This window comes from Netta rufina (assembly GCF_964035555.1).
Source record: "Netta rufina genome assembly, chromosome: 12".
NCBI classification, from domain to species: Eukaryota; Metazoa; Chordata; class Aves; order Anseriformes; family Anatidae; genus Netta; species Netta rufina.
Genome location: NC_140135.1, coordinates 8,697,068 through 8,713,282, shown reverse-complemented (window position 1 = coordinate 8,713,282; position 16,215 = coordinate 8,697,068).

Genomic DNA, 16,215 nt, shown 5'->3' with positions numbered 1-16,215 from the left:
GAGTGGGGAACCTAACGTTGAATCAATCAAAAATCAGATTCAGAATCCTTTTTTTGCTAAATCTGTTCAAACAATTTAGCAGGCTCAGAACATGTAATCTGTTAGATCCCAGTGAACCCCTCGCAGGCCCAGTCAATTACCTTTGATAAGTGACGGACACATAAAAAGCATCAATTTACCTGCTGCTGAAGTGCAGCTGTTTTAAAAGCAGGATGAGCTGTCATGTAGCAATGCACAGCCTTGCTACACTGTTGTCTGTAATGGAAAGCGAAAATACTACACACAATTTAAAATGAACAATTTCAGAAGCAGAATTACATTTCCACCCATGTCCATCTCCCGCCTGAGATGCTGTTGTTTTATGACATCATTTCCAAAACCAACATTTTATTTTATTTTTTAATAAAAATTTGCCAGTTTGGGGGTCTTTTTAATTCCCTTACGCAGCTGGAACACATTTGGTCAAATCATCTAAATGCCTCGTTCTTTAGAACTTGAGCTCCCAAAGACTGCCTTCCTGGGCTGCTGCCCCCAAACGCACTAGCTGAGCTGGGGAAGGAGGCTCAGGCTGTGCTGCAGCTGCGTGGTGGAAGTCACAGCCTGCAAACAGCATCCCTCTGCTTCTCCGGGCTTGCAAATACAACTGGCTGCAACCATACCCCTAGAAATCACCTGCTGCCTCTTGCCTGGTCCACTGCAGTGTGGGTGCACTGGTGGGGCTATTTGTACCGGCTAATTTTAAGCCTCCAGTTTCTCTGCCTAAATTAGATTTCTAGACTCCTGATATATTCAAAGGTGAGAGGCAGGTTGCTAATTACAGCGCCCTGAATCCCACCCTAAAAGATCTCTTGTCTGTATATGGGAGCCTGGGCACCTTAAGTAGATGCTTTAAAGGGGTATGAATATTCCCTATTGTATGCCAGGTCTGGTACTGCTACTGCAAACAAATAAAGAACCTCCTTGCCTTGCGTAAATCAAATGCCTGAACTGCACTCTTAAAGGAGAAGTGTTCATAGTAGGAGCGTGGAAATTAACTGGAGAGTCCATTTATTTCTGGCCAGTCTCCTGGGAGCACCTGCCAAGCACTGCCTCTCATTTCAAGCCTGACTGTTCCTGCTGAGAAAGTCTGATGAAGCTCCGAGTCTGGGTCAAGGTGAGTGCTGGCTCTTCATCAGCTGTCTGCCCTGTTTCAGAGGGGAAGAGGAATGAAACCTCAGCGGCGGATTTGGTGTGAGGGATGGCGTGCTCATGCTAGAGAGAACAGGAATGAGAAGAAACAGGACTGATTGTTTATGGTTTGGGTATTGATTAAATGCACCTGCCAGTCCCCAAGCATCAGCGTACAGTTTTAGAATAAAAATGTTGAATTGTAAATTCAAGGGAGAGAATTAATTCTGGCTTCCTCTACTCTGGGACGTTAGCCAGTCGCTTAAAACAGGTCTTACGTGCACCTGTTTGAAACTGGAGTAGCTGACACAATCCAGGGTGCCTACGTAAAAGCTTTCCGGGACTCATTAAAGCCGCAGCATGGCCGATGGGGACGCCCGTGAGGATGGAGCAGGCACAAGGCCGCATCCCACAGGGCACGGGTGCTGGGGTGGCGCAGGGCATGGACCCGCTGTGGGGCTGCCGGTGGGGAGTTCAGGGCTTTGTTTTTGCAAAATGACTGTGATCTCAAGTGGAAGGGCGCCGGGGCGTTGGGGTCAATTCGCAACTCGTGTTTGTTCTCTAGATTCCTGAAAAGCAGCGAAACCTGGTGTGTTTTGTGTGTGTGTTTTTTCTTATATTTTTTAACTTTCCACTAGGGACAAAAATCGCTGGCTAAGAACCCGAGGCCTGAACCCAAAGAAAACATGTCTAGAGAAGCAGCATAACTGCTTTTTTGGCCAAGCTTTTTATTTTTTTATTTTTTTTCTCATACTACTCCAGAAGCCTGCAGAATCCAAAAGGGGTGAAAGAGTGTGAGGTGATGTCCAGTGGATCAATGAGCAGCTGTAAAAGAGCTTTCCTGCCGTTCCCAGCAGTTAATAACTTCATTGCGCAGAACGGAGGTTTTCAAAAAGACCTCGTGTGTTTTTTGGCTGACCGAGGACTGGCGAGGAATGTGCATAGTTACTGACAGTGAGAATGTTTTTTTTTTCCTTTTTTTTTTTTTTTTTTTTTAAAGGGGAGGGAAAAAAAAAAACTCAAACAAACAAACTTGCTTTCACCAAAATCTCGGTTCCTGTTGCTGAGAGTGTGCAGCATGACTTGCAGCAATAACACGGGGCATAAAGCAGCCTTATTCAAGCTGGGAAGTGTGGAAATCTGGGTGTAGAAGTGGTAATGTCAGGCAGTTAAGGCGTCTGCTTGCTTTTTCCCTCGGGCAGGCAGGGCAGGGGTGATGGATGTGGCTGGGTGAGTGTAGTGGTAAAGTGGGCGCTGGCAGAGGTGGCGCTGGGTTGATGCTGCTTGGGAGGAAAGTGGCTTTTTTGGCAAATCCTGAGTGCTGGCCCTTGGAGGAAAGGGGTGGCTGTACCTGCTGGGCTCCCAAACCTAAAGGAGACTTCACACAGCTAAATTGTATGTGTCCCCTGGGGAGGGCTTTGAGGCCAAAAGCACTCAAAATGGACTTTCATCAAAATACAGTCTTAGGAAACTACCACGGCCTCAGTCTAATATGTTATCCCTCTTCTATAAATAACAGTTTGCCTCTTTACTAATCGTTCGACCTTCAATGGAAAAGTTCTGTGAAGTGTAAAACAAGTTAATTTTTTCAAAAAGGAAACTAAATCATATTGCATCTAAAAAGTTTGGGGTTGTTTTGTTGCTGTTGTTTGTTTTTTAAACTTGCTATAAAATGTTGTAATTGCGTAGTAATTTTACATTTCCATTGGGTTTTTAACCTCTTACAAGAGGTAAGGTGTTCATGTGCCTGGTGCTATCTCTGTGACTCCTCTATAAAGGTGAGATTGAGTTAAAACCAGCAAGTACTGGAGGTGGGTGAGTTCTCAGAGCAGCACCCAGTGGTTCCCTTGCTGGGACTGCTCAGGCTTGCTCCATATTACCTGGACTGATATGAATTTACTGGTTTTAACTCAGAATTATGGGGGTAATTTTATTTTATCAACCCCTGGGGACATATATTAACTGCTATAATGCGTGACTTAAAAATAGGAAAATCTTTAAAAATCAGGCCTTTTTTTTTTTTTTTAATTATTATTATTATTTTTTTTTTCTGATCTGTGTCAGAGGCTGCTGCCCTGTGCTGCAGCTCGGGGAACAGGCGATCTGACCCCTGCTGGTGGCACCAGTGATGGCACCGGCCCGCCTGCACAGGGCTCCCTCCCTTCCAGCGCCTGCAGAGCAGCAGATCTGCCTCCAGACCCGCTTGTTCCTAGTGGGGATGCCGCAAAGTGCAGCTCCAGCTGTAGCAGAAATCCCGGGCTAGCAAAAAGAGGAGCTGGTGGGTGTATAAATGCTGACTTAATGAACAGAAAAAGATCTGACACTATTTTGACACATGCCTCAAGTGATTCCGATTTACGCTCACACAGCTTTGATTTTTTTCCTTGTCTTTAGCTTAACTCTTTTCCTTTCCCTCTTATTGTTGCTGTGATCGTAATACTTTTCCTACCCCCTGCTTACTCCCTCGCCTCCTGTCGTCTTTATCATCACCCTGATATTTAAATGCGATCTAACAGCCTTGCTGCATCGGTCCCAAGCTGCAGGAGAGCAGCGGGATGTGTGCCCTGAGCAAGCACGCCCGCACCAAAAGAGCAGCTGCCATCCAGCAGAGGGGTCTGGCACATCGGGCAGAAGGTGACTGTGAAGTAACCGTGCCGATACGAGGGTAGGAGAGCTTCTGTGCTAGCACAAGCCTCAGCAGAAAGCACGTGTGTGCACGGATGTGTTCAGGTCTGACACAATTTGACCTAAGTCTTGTCCTCTGCACATCATCAGCTCCTGCAGACCTCATGTACATCCAGATCCCTGCAGCCTCAGGTGCTCTGGGCAGGCATGATCTTAGTGCTAAAGGTCTGGCCATCAAAATAGCCTCTTACTGCTTCACAGGAGTGTAGCAACTGCGCCCCGTGCCCAGACGGAATTCCCACCAATGTCAAAGGTTTTATTTCCACCGAGAAATTATGAAGCGCTGCGGATTTTGGAATATTATCGACATTAAAGTAACAAAAAGGGCTGTGTTTTCCTTACTGCTGTCACGCGAAACACTTAGGGGTGACTCTCAGTGTAAGGCTCTGTTCCTCTTTCGTTTTGTTCATTGGATGGCAGAGTTGCTGTCTGCTCAATTAATTTTGCCTGCTGTGCTCTGGCCTTTCACACAACACTGGGGAGAGAAAAGTCTTAGGGGGCGAGACAATGTAGTGCAAACCCACAGGAGTCGTTAGAGGGACCCAGGGGAGGGGAGAGGTCCTGCAAGTTGTTTTTATTGTTTAAAACTGGTTTTCCTGCTGAATGCAAGTGTGTGTGACGCTGCAGGGTCAGCAGTGCGCGGCAGCTGAAGGGGAAGGAGGTTTTGGTGGGCCCACGTGGAAACCACGTCTGAAATTCTGTGCTAATTCACTGTGGGCGAGTTGGTGAGCGATCAGCAAGCTGTTTCTTTCCCATTCAGGGCTGTCAGACCTTTTAACCACGGGGGTGAGGTTTGTGCTATCTCCCGCGGCTCCGCTGTGGGAACGCAGCCCGTTGTTTGGGCTCCGTTAATGCTTCTGCCACGGTCAGGCCGCGAGCTGCTCCTCGGGGAATAACACTGATGATAATTAGGCTTTCAGTCCCCGATGCTGAGCCAACTGCAGAAGTGTAAATATTGTTACTGCTGTTTTACAGGTGAGGGGAAGATGGGTGGGAAGAAACGTGATCTGCCCGGAGTTCAGCGCTGCAAACTGATGGAGCGACCTCAGAGAGGCTGCAGAAAAAGACAGCGCTCACCATCGCTGCTCTGGGAGACAGTGGGGGACCCCAAAACGCCACCCACTTGCAGAACAACACCATCCTGGATTCACGTGTAAGCTGTCACATCGCTGGGGCGCAAGGGGATGCAGTTTGTTCAGGGTTGGGTGCATCTGGAGCCTGGGCTGGTGGAGCTCATGCTGCTGGTGCAGGTGTTGGAGCCAGTGCCCACCACGTTTCTCCCCTTCCTAGCGTCTCTCCATGGCCTGGGTCCGTGCTTGGCCCTCTCTGCTGGTTGCATGAAGACTATAAAATGGTATGTGTCGTTTGGCATGTCTCTGCCTGTTGTGGCTCCTCGGGAAAGCTGAGCACTGTGAGCCTACTGCCTTCCAGATGCAACGTCTACCATCCCCACTCCTCCCGTCGAGCCAGCGCTGTCCCTGGTGGGAGTGTTTGCTACATCAAAGCCCTGGTTTGTACTGCAAGCGGATGATTTCTCTGGTATATTTACACTTGTAAGGGAAGATTTTTTTTTTCCCCCTTGTAAATATCACGGCACTTCTGTTGCTTCTGTGCTGGCCCATCTGTGCACCAGTTTCACTTGCACTGACTCATGTTCACAGAGTAGTAAGAGCCGTCTCTAAGTGTTTTAATTTCTGCTTTAGAGTGGGCCCGTTTTGCTTTTCAAGTTAGTTCCTAGGCGGCTAAGTGATGGTTTTCCTTTTTTTCTTAATGACATCTCTGGGCTCTATTGGCATCTATTTTGATAGTTTGCAGGGTTTTGTGCAGATTTTCCAAGACTTCCACTCCTGTGTTTCTGGAGTTTGTTGTCAGCAGTGAGACGTTTTTTCTGTGTGACAAGAAGTCACTGTGCATGTGCCCTCTCTGAAAGGCTGCAGCAAAATCTTTAGTCTGTCATAACACTGCAAGTTCAGATATTCCCCAAGAATAGGTGAAGGTTGCTCACGCAGATGGCATTCAGGCCTTTTGAGCTGTGTCGTGCTCTTCTTTAATGAGTGATCATAAACTCGTTTTATCCATCTCTGTCTCTTTGGCTAACCACAGTAGACAGCAGCTGTTTTGTGAGCTGCTCTTGAATATTTTGCCATCGCTGCTCCGAGTGCACCCGGGGTTGTCTTCATTGTGCATGGTTCCTACCTTGCTCTGGAAGCAGGCTGATCACAAGCCCTTTTTCCTAGCTACTTCCCTGGCGTTAAAGGAGATGGAGCATCTGTATCCTCACTTCACAGGGGGAGGTGAGGCACAGAGAGTCTGTGAGCTATGTACCCTTTTGGAAACCTCGTGTTCCAGAGGCTGTGGCAGGATGTTTGACGCCACAGTTCAAAGCTCAGCTCTCGGTGACTTCAGCACTTAGCAGCTTTCCACGTGAGACCCTTGCACAGGAAGGGTTCAGGAGAAGCAAATGTGCATTAGTGAAAGCCTTGGGCTAAGTGGCCCATACATCACAGAGCAGTGCCAGGAAGGGATCGAGAGAGTTCAGTTAAGCACAGGATTTGTATACCTTAATTAAGAGATGTTCCTCCCTCTTTAGATTCTCTCTGAGTGTGGCTATTACCACCTCATTCCTCTGACCTCCTAGCATGCCTTGCCCTCTCTGCACTAAAGTCCAACCATCTCTCTTTTTTTCTTTTCTTTTTCTTTTTTTTTTTTTTTTCTTCTCTCTCTTCACTGGTTATATGTGCTGAGAGCTCAGCTTAAACCATCTTCTAGCTCTCTTCTGGCCAGGTGCTGCAGAGGCCCTGCTGCTGAAGGGAACACTTGCAGTGGGAGCCCTCCTGCAACCACAGGAGCATCCCCAGGCCCTGCCAGGTGCCCCATGTGTTGTCTCACCAGTGCCTGGCATAGTGGAGCCTGGAGCTTGCTCAGCACTGAGGACAGCCAAAGTAGCTGCCGGATCTCTGCTGCACACGTGTAAATAGCAAATACATGTATCTATATCTATCTGTCTATCTACAGATATTTATGAGAGTGAGGCTGAAAACAGCCAAATTCTCATATATATATTTCTTTCCCCCCCCCCAGGAATATGGAAGGACATGCATTTCACAGCAGCCGAGGCTGCCAGTGCTTCACAGTGCTGTTTTAGAAGTACGGAGTGTGAGAAGATACCAGTAAATGACAAAAAGATCCTTTTAACAGGGGCAAAAGAGAATCTTTTCCCTCAAACACATTCTTGGGAAAGACTTGAGCCATTTCAGCTGAAATGAAAAAGTTTAGCCTGAGGGCAAACCCAGCTGAAGAAATTTTCAGCCTAAACAATTAATTATAGATGAAGTTATGAGCAACCAAAACCAGAGTTATACAATAGTCAGCTGTAATTACAGTGGTGCTTTTAACTCTGCCTATAGCAGAGGCATGTATGTCAATGTAAATTCTTGGGCTGGTCTCGGGAAGAGCCTTGTGGAGCTGTTTATAAACCCCAGCTTTCTGATCTGAGGGGATGGTAGCAAGCATTCGGCATCAGAAATAGTCAGCTTTTGAAAGATGAATTAACTGGTGACTTTCAAAGCTGTGTCTTGTCTGTACTCAGCATTTACCTAGGGTCACTTTAGCCGTGATATGTTTCTGCTCTACATGGGAGGAAGGGCGTAATGAAGAGGGAGCCTCCTATGGCAGAGAACAGCTCAGTCATGAGAAAACTGCGTTGGCAGAGATTAACGGGGCAGCATCCTGTCTGCAACACCACCACCTGAGCAAGCCTTTCCTGGGAAACTGGTAAGTAACCTCCTGATGGAGGAGGCTGTCTGTTGTAAAAGCAGTCCCTTGCTTGACAAGGAGAACACAGGGAGACTGGAAATATGACCTGAACAAACAGTTCCTGATGGGGACCTTCATGCCTTGCGCAGTCATGGGAGAGCATTTTAGAAGCTTGCATGTGGGGGAATATTCTCGCCTGTGTTGGCTGCTGAGTTGAGCTGCATGTGAGTTCTCTCAGCAGTAGAGGTACTGCTGACAAACAGTCATCTTCGGTGATGAAAGGAGTGCAGGTGAGAGGAAATTTCGTGGGAGGAGATCCTGCTCTGAATTTCTTGTGGAAACCGTAATTATGTGAATCAGTGTAGAGAGGTATGAGGGTTTCCAGTACACGCTATAAAAAAAATGCTTAGGGAAGCAACCTACGGATGAGACTGCTCATTCAGATCTTATCTTACTCATGTGGGAGCGTGGAAATCTTTGCGTTCCACCTTATCTCTTCTCCCCCGGGAGATCAGTGTTGAGAAAGCTTGACCTCTCACTTACCATTTCAAATCAAACCTAGTGTAATAGTGGCTTTGGCTGTGCAATGCCTCAATAACTTAATGAAATAATCTCGTTCCCTGCCATTGTAGGTCGAAATGTATCTTGCCAAAATACCACTTAAGTGACACCTGGAGGTGAGCTGGAACAGCGTACAGTTATGTCAGAAATACCCTCCCTTCCTCCCGGCTTTCCCTGCAGGTACAGAGCTTAGCACGCTTCAGGTAATGGAAGTTTGTGCCTCTGCCTTGGAGCAGCTCTTGTTTTCTATACAGAGGATCCCTGTTTCTCTGCTCACTCCTGGGCTTTTGCAGTCCCCCACAGATTCAAGTGAAGTTTAAATCAACGTTGGTTCAAAGGAATCAGTGCGAGGAGATCCCAGATCTGGAGTGGATGTTCTCCAACAGCAGCAGAGCCTTGGTGCCAGCACAGGAGTGTGCACACAAAGAGCTCTCAGCCAGAGCAGGCCCAGAATCTGTTTTGCTTTCTCACACTTGGAGCTGGTATATTTTAAAGGATATCAAGCGGCAAATGTGGCAAAGGGGAAAAATTGCTACAGACTGTATCTGGCAGAAAACCAGCAAAGATAAAATACCATACGTTCTGTGCAATGAGCTCCTACATAAATGATTCATTCACTGGAATACAGCTGGGGTCAAACACCTTCTATTTGAATAGCCAAAAGTTATGCAAATATTTTATGTGGATTTTTCTCAAGAAAAGAAAGGAAAAAAGGACAATATATCCTATTCCAGTTTAAAAATAAAATAAAAGCTGTTTATCTATGTAACTTTTAAAAAATCAAAATCCCACAAGAACAGTGTCACTGTGCTATACACATATATTCAGCAGCTTAATAGATGGAAAATGACAAGATATGCCCTAGAGATGCAAACTCTGAAAAGATTGCTTGTTTTCCTCTGTATTGCCAGCCAAGTCTGTTCTACAAATTGTGTGTAGTGGAGATCACACTATTTCAAAATATCAAATTGCTAATTAAAGAAACTACTCAAGGAAACTTTCCAGTAGAACAATATATGCAGTGGGATAATAGTAGTCACTATTTCTTTAATGAGTTTCTTTCCTAACCAGAATTTCTTGCAATACATTCAGTGCAGCCATTCAGTTAGATTATTATGAATCACATGTGTATTATTTCTGATTTGGTATTAACATAAAAACTTCTGATGAACCATAGTATTACAAAAACAGGTTTAGTGTATAGAATGGCAATATCATTCCTGCAGATAAAAGCCTGGAAATGAAGGTCCTTATACAGCAATACACTTTAATGTTTTAGTTTCTGGCTCTAATTTGCAGAGGTGCTGAGAAATTATAGGTCCAACCAAAGCCAAGAAGACCAGAGTGTCCCTGGATGGACAGGTATGTTGATCTGCAGCATGAGTGTTGCTCTGTGGTACAGTATTGCATTCTGCAGGGTCTGAATCAGCAAAAGATAATGGCAGGCAAGAAATCTTTCTCAGTGCGTGTTGTCATAATATGGTTGGTTGAGTTGGAGATTTTCTTAAAATACAAATATTTTGCTAGAGCAAAGTAATTTAGCAATGACATCCAAGGGACAGTGTGCAGAAGCCCTTGTGAAATGATACAGGTAGACCAAGTCAAGAAAAAAAGTAGTTTAGTTGTGTAGCAGAGTGAAGAACAGAGAACCCAAGAAATTTCAATTCTCTTCATCCCAGTTCTGGGAGAAGATGGTGGCAAAAATACTCCCTTTAGGGTCTGAATAGAAGTTGACATAATGAGATGAATTTCCAAAAATATTCCAAAAAGTCAGACAGCCTTTTTCAATAGCTTGTTGAAGGTAACTAAGTGCTTCGTTTGGTGTTCTTGAAAATCCTTCATTCCTGCTCAAGAGATACTAGAGAATCTCTTTCATTTTCTCTGGTGAACAAGAACAATTTCTTGACGTTAGGTTTTGTATTCCCAAATAGCCATTCTTCTTATTCCCCTGAAGTAAAGAACGCAAGCAACCATCTAAAGCAAAGAATGCAAGAGCTTCCTAATCATAAAGGTAAGGCACTTCCTCTTTATATGTCTGGATTGGTTACTGGGCGTTAGATAAGTAGCCTTTAATGAGTCCTTGATTTGAATCATATTATCTCACTGCACAGTTAGCCAAAGACCTCAAGAATGATTATTCTTCAGCTGCCATAAAAATCTCTCCTATAGCCTCTGGTGCTCTGAATGACGTAGTCTTTTTTGTCATTAGATGTGATGATAATAGCTCTGTTTTGATAAACGCTTTGAATGGTCCTTCCATAGCTGGTGCTTGCCCATGGTACTGGTTACCACAACTCTTCTGCATTGCCTTGATGTGATTGACTACCATTCCTTTTCAAATAAGAACTGAAACAAGCCCCATGGGAAGAAATTACTTGGAGGACAGCAGCTTGGCTTGTTCATTATCTGAAGACTGTGGAGACAAAGCCTTCCAAGTAGGGGATCAGCACTTCACTGTGCTGTGTTTTATACTAACTCCTAATAGTATTAGATAAATTAAATATGAGAGTTAATATGTTTTTTTCCACCCATTTTGGCCAGTAGAACTGGCCCAAGGTACTATTTTCTCTGTGTTGGCTGCAGATAGACTAGTCTGATAGGGAATTAATTTGTTGCTAAACATCAGTAGGACAGTACTGTGGTCAGGCTACATGTGCCATTGTTTTCTTGGCATCTAAGTGTCACTTGGATGTCTGCCATGAGTGTTAGTGACCTGGTGAGCTATTTCTAAATATGACCTATGGCAAATGACTGAGGTCAGGGAATATGGATCAGCTTCATTCCCATGTGTCCAAAGCACCCTGTCAAATACTGAGAAAAATATTGGAGAGTCTAACAGGTCAGACTTCACTCATCACGTCCAGACTCGGCCCTTTTCTCTCTCATGTCTACCTCCCTCTAACAAGCAAGCCAAAATCTCAGTCAGTGATCGTCACCTCCAAGATGTGGGAAGATGTCAACACAGGGCCCATTTACCAGGCAAAAAAAATAGTGGATATTTTAAGAAGTAAACAGATATCCAGGATGGGACTCCATTCCAGAAAGAAAGGTGGGGAGGATCAAACGTTGGTGGGATTGTCTGCCCCATCAGAGCTGTCTTGGGCCAGCTTCGCTCCTCTCTATCTGCAAGGCATCGTGTCGGATCTGAGTTACTGGTCTGAGAATTGGCTGACACCTGATGGAGGAAAGCATAGTGAGAAGGGAAAGGTTCATGCAGGGCAGTGAATGACCTGAGAGGCCCCCATCTTCCCAGGGACCCCTCTCTTTCCCTTTATCTGACAATGGGTGTCACCTCACCCCTTCAGGTGCTCTCCCTCTCCTGTGACTTTCGGAGCCTTGCTTTCTGCATCTCACTGGATTTATTCTTCTCCTTATCTAATTCTAATTAAAGATCCTTTCTCCCTTCCCCTCCCCCACCCAAACATAATCAACTGAAGAAAAATGAGCTGGTAAGTCATTGTTTTTACCACTTTGGCAGCAAACGAATGTTATGTCTGGCACGCTCGGCACCAAGTCAGAAAATGAATCAGCAGCTGTTGTGACAGAAGCTTTTTCCTGAATGGGGAAACAGAGACAAAAAGAAAACAGGCCACAGAGAGGTTTCTGTGAGGGACACTGCCAGCAAAGCATCCATGAATTAACGTGTTCGCACTTCAGTGGGGAAGGCGAAGCTGCCTGGGCCCACGCTGGCCACTTCTCCTCTCGCCTTCTGACATGGCGGTGGGGCAGGAGCTGCCATTTTGTGACTGGCCTGGGCCAGGGCCCACCACAGGCTAGGCAGTGCTGTGCCCACATGGCGACATGGCTGCTGCTCTGCCACCAGTGTGAGGAGTCCCTGCAAGGGTCTAAAATGCATTGAATCACTGCTGAAACCATTAAAGAATGACCATCCTTTTGTTTATACAGGCCTGTGGGCCAAAGCACAGTTCTTGGTCCCAGGACTGCACTGTGGTGTAGTGTGCTTTGTGCCCGTCTGTGGGAAAAGGGTGAATTATTTCTTCAGACTCAGACCCATGTTTGGTTGTTTTAAGTGGTAGTCTTGCATATGTTGTATAGCACATGGTGTGAGCCACAAGGTCCTGGAAGAAAGAGTGGTTTCTAGTATCTCTCAGATCATCCTCAATCTTTTCGTTATCTAACAGTTAACTTCTCCTGAGGGCTTCATTTACTTGGTGACCTTTGCCACCTGCTACTTCTTTTACACCAAACATTTGAACAGACTCGAAAAACGTTTTTGATTAATATTAAGGCCTTGTTAATGTATTGCAAATGTATTTCTACAACATCAGTTAAGTTTTATTTACTAAATAAATAATACTGGGTGAGCTAGTATGCAGAATAGAACTAGAGGCACTACTGCAGATGCAAGGCCCAGCAGAATAGGGCTGTAAAATCACAAAATATGTGAAGCTGGAGCTCCAGCAGGTTTGTCTGAGACTGAGCACCAGTCTTGGTGTCTTCTTGAAAAGGACTGCTTCGCCTAGTATATTTTTAAAGGGAATAACAAACCATTGAGCCAGCTGAGCTGGTCATGAGCAACCTGAATAGCTTCAGTAAAAAGTCCAAAGGGACAGTGTGTGGTATGAGTTAGGGCAGAGGTTGTCCTGAGTTCCTGGAGGCGAGTATCACAATATTTATAGCTTCCCTCGTGCCACGTGGACAAGCAGTGTGTTTGTCCTTTTCCTTCACCTATAAATTCCCTTCCCACGTCTGCAAAACAGAGTATGCTTTAATGCCTGCCCTCTCACACACTACTAGTGATGTAGGTTGGAGCAGGGTTTTCTTCTCTGGCATGGTTGAAGGGACTCCCTCTACCCATTTTTCTCTTGCACAGTGGTGTTCACAGTCTGGCCCACAGCTTCATGGTGCCAGAAACTGGGTTTAATCAGGTTTTATATAGGATGGGTTGTTCAATGATGGGAGAGAGAACAATAATTACTGGAAGTCTAAAGCTAGGGGTCAGGTCTGTTTGATGCTTTGTGTATTGACCGAGGAGGTTTTCAGTGAAGCTGTGTACTCTGTGTTTCCCTTTCAGCTCCCTTCAATCCAGTGCCAGCTCCCTCATTCTCATCCAGTAAATGTTTTGTCTGCGCTGTAAAAACCTGCGGTCCTGTGGAAATGCTGCACATAAAGGGCTTACAACCACACATGGCTACCCAGCTGGAGAAGGAGAATGTGGCACTGATAGCCCATCCTGCTGCAGTCACAGAAAGGTGTTTGAAAGAGGTTTGTTATTCATTGACCAAAGTACTGATGTGACAAATAATGGGGGGCTGAGAGCTTCAAACATACAAGTCCCCAGAGTCCTAAATTAACTGGGTTATAGAGGAAAGAACTTGTAGAAGATAGAGTGCTCTAATAGATGTATGGTTACTTTTTCTTCAACTTTTTTTTTTTTTTTTATGAGTTCTGTGACTGGTGGACAGGAATCTGTTAGGTATCATTTTCTAGGAACCCTGCTTTTATTATCTTATATCATTTATTTTCTCATAATGTTTGTGATTCTGCAAAGCCTTCCCATCATGTGTAGATGCAGTGGCGCTCCTTGCTTGCATGCAGCAGCTCAAGGATTCCCAGCCCTGCTGGAGAAGGGACAGGAGCTGTTACCCCACAGGCTTCATCAGCTCCTGAGTAGCTTCATTCAGCACTGCTGAAGTCAATGGGAGAGGGGCCAGTGTCTTCAAAGCAACTTCACTTGAATCATTCCTGAGCAGACTTTAAGTTAATTGATCCTATTTGCAAATGTGAAAAGGAGGAAATAACATGAAACTGGCAGGCATGACACTCTTGTTGAGGTGGCATATAGAAGAAGCCCTTTCTAAACAGCCCTAGAGTATTTAAAAAGTATTGTGCCTGACTCTTAAGTCATGCATGCAGCTTGCTTTGTATGCTTTAATGAAGTTGCTCCTGATTTGCTCTGGGCTGTGATTACGTGGGAGGAAGATGAAACTTATTGATTCTCTGAAGATTTAAAACCCAAGCTGGGGGAGGGCTAGGTGCAGTGAATTTTCAGCACTGACCGGCCATCTGTGCAAGCACCAGCTATTTCCTAACCAACAGGTCGAGTCCACATCCCTCAAACACATTCTGCCGAGCCTGTCTGCTGTTGCTGACAACACTGGGTCCTCTCACAGCAGCACCCGTAGCCACAGCTCTGTCATTTTAAAGACTTTCGGGAGTAGGCCAGGGCTCCTGCACAGCTGCGATGTCTTGCCCCTATTTTAAATCCACTGAAAGATTTTTGAATGGACTTCAGAAGCCATTAGGAACCCAAATGTCGACTTGCACTTGCAAAATGTCTCTGGTTAATGTTTTCCTACTGACGCTCTGCTTTGCTCCCCGCCTGCCAGAGTTTCCTGTGACCTATTTGAAATATCACTCTCCTAAGTGAAAATGTGCCTCTCTTTTTCAAACTTGCAAAACTCACAAAAATAAATAGCCTAATTTGGCCAGTTAATAGCCCTCTCCTGGGGCTCCTCTCAGCAACTAAGAGGCCTTTTAAATACAACATTTGTGACTGCGTCATTAAAGCTCTGCATGATCCAAGCAGACTAAACCGAAAAGAAAGAAATGCCTTATTTGATCTAAGATTTTTTTTTTAAATAGTGACACTAGAGACCCATTTATTTTTAATTACACAATTGCTTTATTAAAAGCCTAAATCCTGCAGTCCCTAGTCATTGCTCAGGCAAAGCTGCTATCATTGAAGGAAGGACCTGTAGGAGTCAATCCTAAAAATAGGGCAGCTGACAAAGTCTGCCTTTCAGAAGGGTTTGCTTTAGTTTTGAAGGGTTTCCCAAGTCAAAGAGAACTTGCCTCTGCTTTGCTTTTCAGCTCTGTGGAAATTTGAAAGCTGAACATAGGAAAGCAGTCACTCCAGAAAGCAAAACCAACGGCAGTTTTCCTTTCAGATTGAGTGCACTGCCCTTTCCACCCTTAGACACTACCCTGCACATAGCTACGTTTAGTATTTACTTACACGGTGAGGTATGCACGAGGGTTAGCTCTGGCTCTGTCCAAACATATCTCTGAGCCTGAGCCAGCTCTACCCAGGTGGGGCCTGTGCAGAGGTCTGGGGCTGTCCCTCACACCCGCCGTGGGATGAATTCCACCGTGCCTAAACGAGCCCTGTGGAACCTTCAAGCTCTCGGACAGATTGCCAGCCCCCAAACACTTCCCCTGTGCTGCCAAACACAGCACCTCTTGCAAATCCTCCCTGGGATGGGGTCTGTTCTGCTTGTGCAGTTACTGGCGCTGCTGAAGCAGGCGAGTCCACCAGGTCCCGCAGCACTCCTCTGGCTCACACAGGGTAAACAAACGCAGCTGCTAGGAGACTGGGACAGGGTGAGACTGATCCCTTCCTGCACTTGTACCCGGGCTGGGCTGCCTACATGCATTTCTGTCTTTGGGCTCCACGTGAAGGGCAGATCTCAGTGCTAAGTCAAGATGGTGATGCTAGCGATAGGAAAGGGAGCAGACTAGCCAGCCATACACACTGGATTATGTTCCTGGGCTAAACTCCAGACCCTCAATTTTATTATCTAATTACCCGACCGAACTCATTCATCTTTATTTTTCAGTCATACTCAGAGACCTGTGTTTAAACGTGGCTCTGCTATGTGAAGCACTGCCCAGACAGTCTTTGCTTGGAAGAATTCATGGTTTCTCAGCTCAGATTGTGTTTTTTTAGTGTAAAAGATGCATGGCAGAAATCCCAGCCCCGGTCAGTGGCAGAGGTCTGCATTAGGCTGTGCTGAGGGCCTGAGGTGGCTGTACCAGGGGGAACAAGAGAAATAAAATAAACCTTTTATATATATATATATATATATGTATGTATGTATGTACGTATGTATGTATATATATAAAGGTTTAATATCAAGGTTGTGTAGCTAGACTTAAGTCTTTGTCACCACTGTGACAAAGCATCGTTAGATGGCATGCAGGGTGGCTCACTGAGATATATGTTTGTGTGACCAAGCATGAATGCCAGGTGTTAAAAAAATAAAATAGGAGGCTGGGGGGAAAAAATCCCCAACAAGGCATCAG